Here is a 10383-nt window from a genome sequence, read left to right as displayed (position 1 = left end):
CAGAGGACTGCCTTGTCTGGCCTCAGTGGGAGAGGATGCTATAGAGACATGAAGAAAAATTCTTGGGGGGCAGAATTGGAGGCAACATTTGGAATATAAGTAAATAAAACAATAAAAAATATAGAAAATAAAACATCATTAAAAACTATCTTTTCAAAACATGATGTTGTTTTATGTACACACAAAGTAAGGTATAGCTTTATTCTGTATGTACAGTTGGTATTCGGTGGGTTAAGATGACAGTCTTTTGATGAGTTTAGTTGTGATGGCCATTCTTACAATGTTTCTGAAAATTAAGAGTAGCTGTTTTGTGAGCCTGAAGGCTGGGTAGTGCATACATAACTGAAGACATTTCCCCCTCACAGAAACAATCACTAGCCAATGGCTCAGCACTAGGGAGAAGTGACCCATGAGCACCTGAGCCTGGCATGACGGACTGTTGACAGGACCAGTGTCCTGCAGGCCTGTGCAGGTTCATGATCACATGTCTGTATCCAGTGTAAACGGTTAGTGTTCCACAGCCCGCCCATCCTTTGGCTCTTCCACGTTCCCCATTCATTCCATGTTCCCTGAGCCAGACAGGAGGCAGTGTAAATGTCTTGTTTAGGGCTGAGTCACAAAGTGTCACTTGTCCTCAGTATCTGGGGCAGCTTTAAGCCTGAAGTCATCAAAATTACCTGCAAAGAGAGTATCTTAAGGTTGCATTGCTGTGTAGAGACACCATGACCACAGCAACTCTTGTAAAGGAAACATTTAATTGGGGCTCCTTTACAGTCTAGAGGTTTAGTCTGTTATCATCATGATAAGAAGCATGGCAGCATGCAGACAGACATGGTGTTGGGAAGGAAACTGAGGATTCTACATCTGGGTATGTGCTGTCTTCAGCAATAGGGTCTTACATTCAAGTTCTGGTGAGCAAGCAAGAGGAACAATAAGTCTGAATAGTTGTGGATAACCCCTGTCCAGTTCTTGCAGGGGTTTCTATGCCTGGCACTGGGAATGTATGTAGTAACCATGCTTCTGGAAGTAATGTTACCTGCCCACAAAAGGCAACTCCCTTAAATCTCTTTTGTATATCTTATTGGAGTGATAAGATGGTAGGTTTCTATATGGCCTTTTTACATGCCCCATTTTCATTAACACCCCCCACTCCCTTATCTCCTTAACCCCTGCCCCATAGTCTGCCCTACTTAAACCCTTTCACCTGTAATCTTCTCTCTTTATTTTCCTTTTACCTTTATTGTGCTATGCCCATTCTTAAGTTATCCTGTAAGGTGCCCACTTCCTAGTTTCCTGGATTTCACAGGTACTCCATGTTAAACAAACAGATCTTAAAGAACAGAAACTAGGTTGAGAGAGACAGAGAGACAGAGAGACAGAGAGACAGAGAGACAGAGAGAGAGAGAGACAGAGAGAGACAGAGAGAGACAGAGAGAGAGACAGAGAGAGAGAAAGACAGACAGACAGACAGACAGACAGACAGATACAGAGAGAGGACAGACAGACCATGAAGTGTTTGCTCTACCAAGACAGAGTTAACTCTCAGTATAGCTCCCCTTCCCACCCAGTTCATATATTTATCTTCAAGTTTCTGCCCATCTTTCATCATGTATATGTACCACATTTTCATTATCCACTGAGCAGTTGCTGGGCATCTAATTTCCTACTCACTGTGAAAGAGTAGTACTGAAGATGGGTGCATAGATATCACTAGAGTATGATTTGGATCCTTTGGGTACCTGCTCAAAGTGGTGTTGCTGGGTCAGAGGATCCTTGACAAACCTCCAGACTGATTTCCAAAGCTGCAGGCAACTGTAGTTTCATAGCCCTCCACTCTGTTCCACTGATCTGAGCGTGCGACTGTGCCAATACCATGCGCTTTGCTTCCCACTGCTCGGTAGTACTGCTCGACATCAGGAGTAGGATTGCCTACAACAATCTTTTTGTTCAGAATTGTTTTAGCCACCCTTTGGCCTTTGTGCTTTCATATACACTTTAAGACTTCTTTTTCTTTTTTCTTTTTTCTGTATATGTGAAGAATAACCCTAACATTTAGATTGGAGCTGTACTGAATCTATACATTGCTTTTAATAGAATGTCTAATTTCACAATATTAGTCCTTCCAATCTGTGACCGTAGAGATCTAACAGTCTTGTGTGTCTCCCTTCATTTCTTTCTTTACCATTTTAAACTTCTTGTTGTTGTTGTTGTTGTTGTTGTTGTTGTTGTTGTAGAGGCCTTTTGTTTCTTGGTTAAATTTATTCCCAGGTACTGTGTGCAGGGTTGTGGGCCCGTGCCCGCTCCACTGCTGGGCATGGCCATTTCGATTGGGGAGGTGGAACTGGCTTGGGGAGTTTGACTGCACATATACCATGCAGGGGCAGGTGCTAAGCCTTAGGAAAGCACCAAGGCACTGCTCCAGGGGTGGGAAAGCGCAGTCTTAGGTATGGGAAAGCAGGAACTGGATTGGAGGTCATGGGAGGGGGAGTTCAGCTTGTCTTAGCTTGTCAGATGTAGGGCTGGTGGTGGCTGTGGCTGAGAGCACTGAGAGGCCCTCCATGGGCCATTAGGCTGTGGCTCTGTAGGCAAAGGCCTTCCACATGGCTCCCCACAGAGGATCTTGGTGAAAAGAGCCAGTTTATTGTCATGGTGGAAATGGATGCATAACACCATACCCCACTTCTCAGAGTGGGCCTGAGATTAAATGTCCGGGAAGGAAAGCTTATTGGCTATACCCTCCAGGCCTCTAGGTAGCTCACTAACATGGAGAATTCTGTCTTGAGCATATATGACCACAGGCCACATTTCTTTTATGTGACAAGCATGGCACGTGTTCCAAGTCAGGAGCCTGACAGGGAGCTGGGAGTTGCCTAAGCCTCAGGTGTGCACCCACCGAGTCTCCGGGTCTCAGTCTGCTCTACCTTACCAAACTTTCTGACATGGTTTTATGTCCCACATTTGTGAGGGGAGTACTGAAATAGTACTGAAAAATTGATTCCTTAATTTACTTTTCAGTATGCTTGTCATCAGAATATAGGAAGTGCACTGATTTTATGACTGTGTGTTAATTTTGTATCTTGCCATTTTGTTGCAAGAATTTTTTTGGTGGAGTCTTTACAGTCTTTTAAATATAAATCACATCATCTGTAAATAAGGATTTATAAATAGATAGTTTTAATTATCAACTTGACACAATATAGAATTACCTAGAAAGAGTATCTCAATGAGGGTCACCTAGATCAGGTTGGCTGTGTGCAGTTCTGTGGCATACTGTGTTGACTGCGTTAACTGATGTTGGAAGACCCAGTCCACTATGGGCTGCACCATTCCTTAGGCAAGAAATCCTGAACTGTATAAGAGAGTGTGCTCAGCATGAGGAAGCACATACTGATGCCCCTGCTATGATAGACTAACCAGGAGTTGTGAGCTAAAACAAACCCCTACGCTGCTTGTGATCAGGACATTTTATCACAGCAACAGAAATGACACTAGGTCAGGGAGAATTTGACCTCTTTTCCTGTTTGTATTCCTTTTATTTCTGTCTCTTGTCATACTGCTCTAACTAGGATTTCAGGTTCAATATTGAACAGAAGTGGAGAGAATGGACATCCTTCTCATTCTTGAGCCTGGTGAGAATGTTTTGAGTTTTTTTTTCTATTTAGCATGACACTGAATACAATATAGATTTATTGTACATAAACTTTATTATATTAATGTTTGACACCTCCCTCCCTAGCTACTTCATGACTTCTATCTAAAAGATGACAGAGCAAGGGCTTTTCTGTGTCTATTGGGATAACCCTGTGATTTCTGTCTTTGAGTCCATCCATACAGGCACATGATATACTTCATTGATCAATTTATATACATTGAACCATCTGTGCATTGCTGGAAGAAACTAACTTGATCATGATGAATGATATTTTCAATGTGACTCTGCATGGGATCTGCTAGTATGTTTTAAAGATCTAATTATTTACATTTCAGAGTGTATGAGTATTTTGTCTGCTTGCATGCATGTGCATCATGTGCATATAATGCTTACAGGGGCTAAGAGAAAAGATTGGATACCCGGGAACTGGAGTTACCAACCTTCGTTAGCTGCCATGTAGGTGCTGAGAAATGAACACAGGTTCAGTTCTCTCTTTTGAGAGCAATAAGTTTTTTTTTAACCACTCAGCCATCTCTCCAGCCCCAATTTGCCAGTATCCTATTGAGAATTTATGCTCTATGTTCATAAAGGAAATACGTTTCTATTTTTCTCTCTGTGTGTATATGTTTCCATTTGATTTTGGTGTCAGGGTGATAGCATCCTGTTCCTTTCTTATAGACCGATTTTAGTACTATTGGTGTGTGATACAATTCTGCAGTGACCATCTATCTGGTCTTGGGCTTTCTGCTTCTTTTTGTTTTTATTACTTCAATCCTGCTAGTTATAGGTCTATTTAAATTATTTACCCAATCATAATTTAATTTTGGTAGGTTATATATGTCTAAAAATTTAATTTCTTTTAGACTTTTTTCCAACCTAGTGAAATAAAAGGTTTCAAGGTATGTTTTTACAGTGTTTTTGAATTTCACTGATGTCTGTTGAAATGTGTCCCTTTTCTTCTCTAATTTTATTAATTTCTGTCCTGATCTCGATTATTTTCCCCAATGACTGCTCTGGGATTTGGTTTGTTCCTGTTTCTCCAAGGCATTAAAGTGAACATTAAACTATTAATTTCTCTCAAAGCAATGTAAGCACTTGGGGAAATCAGCTCTTCTCTTAAGATTTTCTTCAGTGTGCCCCACAGATTTTGATGTGTGTTTTAGTTTCATTTACTTCTCTTCATTTCTTCACTAACTCATTTTTTGTTCAACAGTGTTTGGTTATTGAAAGTCTCACCAACAGAATAGATCATGTAGAAGACAGAATATCAGAACTTGAAAGTAAGGTAGAGGAATTGTAACACTAAATACAAATATTTTTGAAAAAAAAAAACATGAATGGAACAGGAATGTTGGTATACCATGAACATACCAAATCTGTGAATTATGGCCATAGAAAAATTCCAGGCCAAAGGCATGGTAAATATTTTCATTGAAATAGATTTTTCCCAAATCTAGAGAAAAACAAACCTATCCAGCTTCAAAGGTCCAAAGAACATCAAATAGGACCAGAAAAGAAATGCCACTTAACATGATTAAAATACTACAAACACAGGCTTCAGAGCAGGGGTTGGAAGCACTAAGAGTGAAAAGTCAAATCACACACAGAGGCAGACCAGAATAACAGTTGATTCAATGAAACTTTGAAAGTCCAAGGGGCTTGGAAGACACACTGTAAATTCCGAAAGCTTACAGATGGCCGCCCAGTATTATACCTTATATACCTTGAATTTTACACCTTTAATACTATCTATTAAGATTAAAGGGGAAATAAAAGCTGTCTCTGATAAAGATACACTAAAGAGGATTATAATAACTAGGTGAACTCTAGAGAGCGCTGGAAGGAAGGGTAAGAGCCTTCCTAGGAGCCCACAGGGGGAAAAGTAAACAAAAGAGCAAATGAGGGCTAAGAAGACACAATATCAGCAAAACGACTGGATTAACACATACCTCTCAATAATAACGGAATATTAATGGTCTCATTTACTAATAAGGTGACATAGACTAGTATTAGAAAGCAGGATCCTTCTTTTTGTTGACTCCAAGAAACACACTTTGCTACAAAATCAGACACACCATCTGTGTAAAAGGATGGAAAGAGTACCTCATGGAAGTGGAGTAGGAAACGAGTAAATATAACTCACCAGTCAGAAGCAATAAAGAGGTCACTTCATACTTACCAGGGGAACAAGCTATCAAGAGGATATGTACAGTTCTAAACATGTGCACTGGCACAAATGCACCTAGTTTCACAAAACAAACCCTCTCTATGTAAAGCTACAGATTAACTCCAACACAGTAATAGTGGGAGATTTCACGCCCCACTATTGCCTATAAACGCATCAGCTCGATTAAAAAAAACAGAGAAACATTAGAACTTAGTGGAGCCATAAATCAAGTTTTCCAACTAATTATACTATTTAATATAAGATGGGAGAACCAAAACTTCATGATGGGTGTGTCAATACCAATAATGAATAGGTGAGTGTGTGCCTGTTACTTACTTTGTCCATACGGCTAAAGAACTAACAAACGTGATAAGCATTCAGTACCACTCACTGGATCATTGGTATACAAGAGTTCTTATAAGAAATGTTCCAAGATTAATCAAATGTGTCAAAACTAGTTTAGTTTTGCTCAACTACCTTGCATAAGGCAAATTATACAACTGAGGTTAGTAAGAGTTCATTATGAGTCCTTTCATCAACACTGCCTTGAAAACAGTTGTGCGGTTGTAACATAGTTTGGAAATGATGTAAAGAAAGAAAACCCAGATAATCTGTGAGTGAATGCTGGGTGGTTGAATAAGAATTAAAACCTTGGGCTCATATATTTGGATGCTTAGTCAACAGGGGGTGGCACTGTTAGATGAGGCCCAGGAGGACGAGTGTGACCTTGTTAGTAGGTGTGGCCTTGGCAGAGTAAGTACCTCACTGGGGGTGGGCTGTAAGGGTTCTAAAGCCCATGCCAGGCCCAGTCTTTCATTCTCTGTTTGCTGGTGAGTAAGCAGCTCTCAGCTAGTGTTCTAGTGCCACGCTTGCTGCCACACTGCCCGCCATGATGATAATGCACTGATTCTCTGGAACTGTAAGCCAGCCCCCAGTGCAGCAAAGGCAACCCAACTAATATTTTCTTGCTATCTAACTTTAGCTGTAGCAGTGAGTGAGTCCAAAATACTGTTATGAATGTCCTCATTTGTTAAGCAATGCATCAAAGAACTTGGGATAGATGGAGAGGTGCAGATCCCTGCTACACAAAACATGTAAAGTATAAAAAAATTCACATTTTTATTCTCAGGGAAGGAAGATGGGAAGGTGGTTCTACTTAATTTTAATTGTTGCTGTTAGTTTAGAAAACAATAGCTTTCTTTCAGGTATCCAGTGTACCCCTTGAGTCACACTCAGGAGACAGACACAGGCTGATCTCTGCATTTGAGGTCAGCCTGGTCTACAAAGACAGGACAGCCAGGGCTACACTGAGAAATCCTGTCTTACAACAAAACAAAAAAGAAAAGAAAAACCCTAGTTTTTCTAAATAAAAAGATAATGAACCTTTTCCTAAAAATGTATTATGTTTTATTTGATATCTTTATCTAATATAGTTTTTAATTATTAGATTTCTCTTTAGGAGATTAAATGGGATAACTTTAAACAGGAGGGGAAAGGAGGTTCCAAAAGCAATAATCTCTGAGATGGTTTCATGTAGAAACCTTTCAGCACACAAAAATGGAAGCTTTTACAGTCTGGGTTTCAGTCTGGATGATGAACACTGATGCTCCATTAAAACCCCGGGTTATGAGCCAGCCAAGGCAAATTAATGTGATGATAAAACTCTGACATTTCTGACATTCACAGAACCAGTACACAGGTTTAAAGAATAATACATTTAAAAGAATGCTTTATTTTGAAAAGTCTGGAATATTTTAAATCATTGTAAATTCTGTCAATAAAGCAACAATACAGCTGCTTTTGCTTTTTGAAAAAGCAGGGGCTAAAGACTTACTGACCGAAACTTCTCAATACTGTCAAAGCTATCACAGATCATTCCCAAACCTCAAATTCCTGTTACATAAGGAAGCCTCCTCCACCCATCATGAACCCAGGCCAACCTCTGAGCTTCCTAACAGTCTTGCCACCTCCTTCCCACCCCCTCGGGAAGCTCCAAGTGCCCACAGTGAACCACAAAAGGAGCACAGCTACAAGACAGTTACTCTTTGCCTCCATTTAAAGTCCAAACAAGCATGGTGCAATGTGGGAATGCTGGAGGCTTGAGCCCTGGTCCACAGCTGCTCGCTTCCCCACTCCAGGTAGGCAGGCATGAGCACAGACTGCTGTGGAAGCCTCCAGACTTTGCCAAGAACCTGAAACCCATTGGTTTCTGTGGTCGTCCCTGGAAGACCTAGTTTCTACAGATTCTGGCTCTATGCCAGAGTTTAATTAAGCCACCAGAATGCCAGATGGTTAACCCTCACAACACCCACCTACAGTTATTTATGAAATACTTTGATATCTTTCCTTACCCCCCAAATAACGATGTGTAGCAGACTGTCCCCACATACAGCAGGGTGAGTATGGGTATGCCTGCATGTACGTACCCCTAGGCTAGCACTTACTACCTGCTCTTGAGAAAGAAAGCTTCCTTGCCAAGTATAGGGTTCAGAATCCCTCCAAATATATGTGTGCATTTGCTTTTATAAGATAGAGTTTAGAGAAAAATGCAAAAGAATCCTAAATTTAATCAAACTTAGCCGAGTTAAATAGTTTTTTGTTTAAAGAAAGAGAAAACAAGCATGTGGATCACAATGTCTGTTGTGAATCGTTTTTTTACCATGTGAACAAAACATTATAGAGCTTTTGAAACTCCCAAGGCCACTGCCGTTCATTAAAAAAAAGAAAAGAGAAAAGCACTCTTTTAAGATCTAGGTGCTTTATCCCTTCCAAAATGAAAAGATCAAACATGAACCTTATTGTAATCTAGGCAATAGCGTCTCTGGGCTCTTGCTAAGATCAACAGCAGTGAGGCTCAATGAGGGAAGCTGAGACAATGGTCAAACCTGAAAGGAAGCTCTCTGTTGAGGCCAGCCTTCCCTGACTGCAATCTCTAGACCCAGGCCCATACCTCTGTTTAACTACCATATCCTGAATAGTAGTTAATTCTTCTCTAACGAGAAGCAAGGAAAGCTGCACAATCAGAGCAACACTAGGTAACCTAACTGAGCCCGCCCAATCTGACAAGAGATCTCTATGTGAAGATGCCTTAGGAATATCTAAATTGCAATTCAGGAGGAATGCAGAAAAGTCCATTAGTTGGGCTAATTGTCTTCTCTTTCTGACATTAAAGTAAGTACAAACAGTACACAAATGATTGCTTAAATCGCTTCTTATTCCGTGATCTCTAGCAACAGACCCCTAGGGGCTTCTAATTTCCTATTAACCTTGATTGATGCAATGCCCAATCAACAAAAGCCAGCCAACGGCCAAGTCTTCATCTTCAATCTACCATCATGGTACTTTCTTCTCTACCTTGTGCAACTCCCAATTCCTTGTCCTTATAATTCCTGGATCTACACTGCACACACATAGCACCGAGACGGACTGCTTTCTCTAAACTGTCATGGGGGCACACAAGAATGCTCCTATCTGCTAACAACAGAAGATTTCACACCTAAACAGTGCCACAATATGGCCCAAACAAAAGGGTGACTTAATTAATTGCTGGCCAAGAGCCATGTTCCTTCCAAATCAGGGCATCTACAAGATGACATATGGTTTGTTATTTCTTACAAATATGAAAAGCCTTTTGAAGTAATTACACTTGGTATCTGTGAAAATAACTCTGTATGTAACACAGCATTAAAGAAATGAAAATATTCTTTTAAAAAGCAGATTTCACTCTAAAATTTTGAAAACCATTTTCATTTAAAGAAGTGACTGTGACTGCATGCACTCTGCACGGCTGTCTTAATTCTACTGTGTCCCACACATGGGGTGGCAGCTTCTCTTAGTAACACTAACACAAAACAGTACTTTCAAAACAGAGCTAATAGTTCTCAGTGGCCCACTTTGTTAAAAAAAAAAAAAAGGAGCAAACATTCTGTGTATTACTGTATCATATTATTCATTTTATAATATCTAACCACTATGTCATGTTTTTTAAAGATGTGCTTGTAGTAAGGATAGTATAATAATAATAAATGTATTTGGCCTTACTTCCCTACAGATAAGAATTTATATTCATCATTATATCTTCAGTATCTTAGATGCAAGAAGATCAAATACCATCCTCCCAATGACCCCCACATATTCAGAGCACAGTACACCCATCTCCTGCCTTACTCTATGAAGAACAAACAAAGGAACCTGCTTACAGGACTGATGCAAAAACAGTTCCAACCTGAGGGCATCCTGAGTGCTTTCTCAATCAAGGCCAACAACAGAACTTTTAACTAACATTAGGAAGAGACTGCATCTCTAAAGGCAAGAGACAAAAACTGTGCAAACCTTAGACAACCTTGAATTGGTCCTAGACCTTGAAGGCTGGTTCTCCTTTACCCTACAGGACTTTCACCATGCCACTAGTGACAGCTCAAAAGAGAAGGAAAACAATGCACCATCCACTCTCAAAGAGCAACCCACCTCACAGCCCCTCCGCCTCACAGCCCTCCACCTCCTAGGGTTTTAATAAATACTAAGACTGATGACCTGTGCAGATGAGGGAAACCTGACTGCAGAG

At 40.4% G+C, this 10383-nt stretch overlaps 1 protein-coding gene across 1 annotated transcript in view; it reads right to left on the bottom strand.

Moving 5' to 3' along the window:
• Positions 1-10383, bottom strand: part of Mrps28 (mitochondrial ribosomal protein S28) — a 130608-nt gene that overhangs the window by 46837 nt on the left and 73388 nt on the right. The window lies entirely within an intron of this gene.

The sequence above is a fragment of the Rattus norvegicus genome, chromosome 2 (genome assembly GCF_036323735.1).
Source record: "Rattus norvegicus strain BN/NHsdMcwi chromosome 2, GRCr8, whole genome shotgun sequence".
Classification (NCBI taxonomy): domain Eukaryota; kingdom Metazoa; phylum Chordata; class Mammalia; order Rodentia; family Muridae; genus Rattus; species Rattus norvegicus.
The sequence above is the reverse complement of the archived record's forward strand: the minus strand, read 5'-3'. Positions and strand labels throughout refer to the sequence as shown.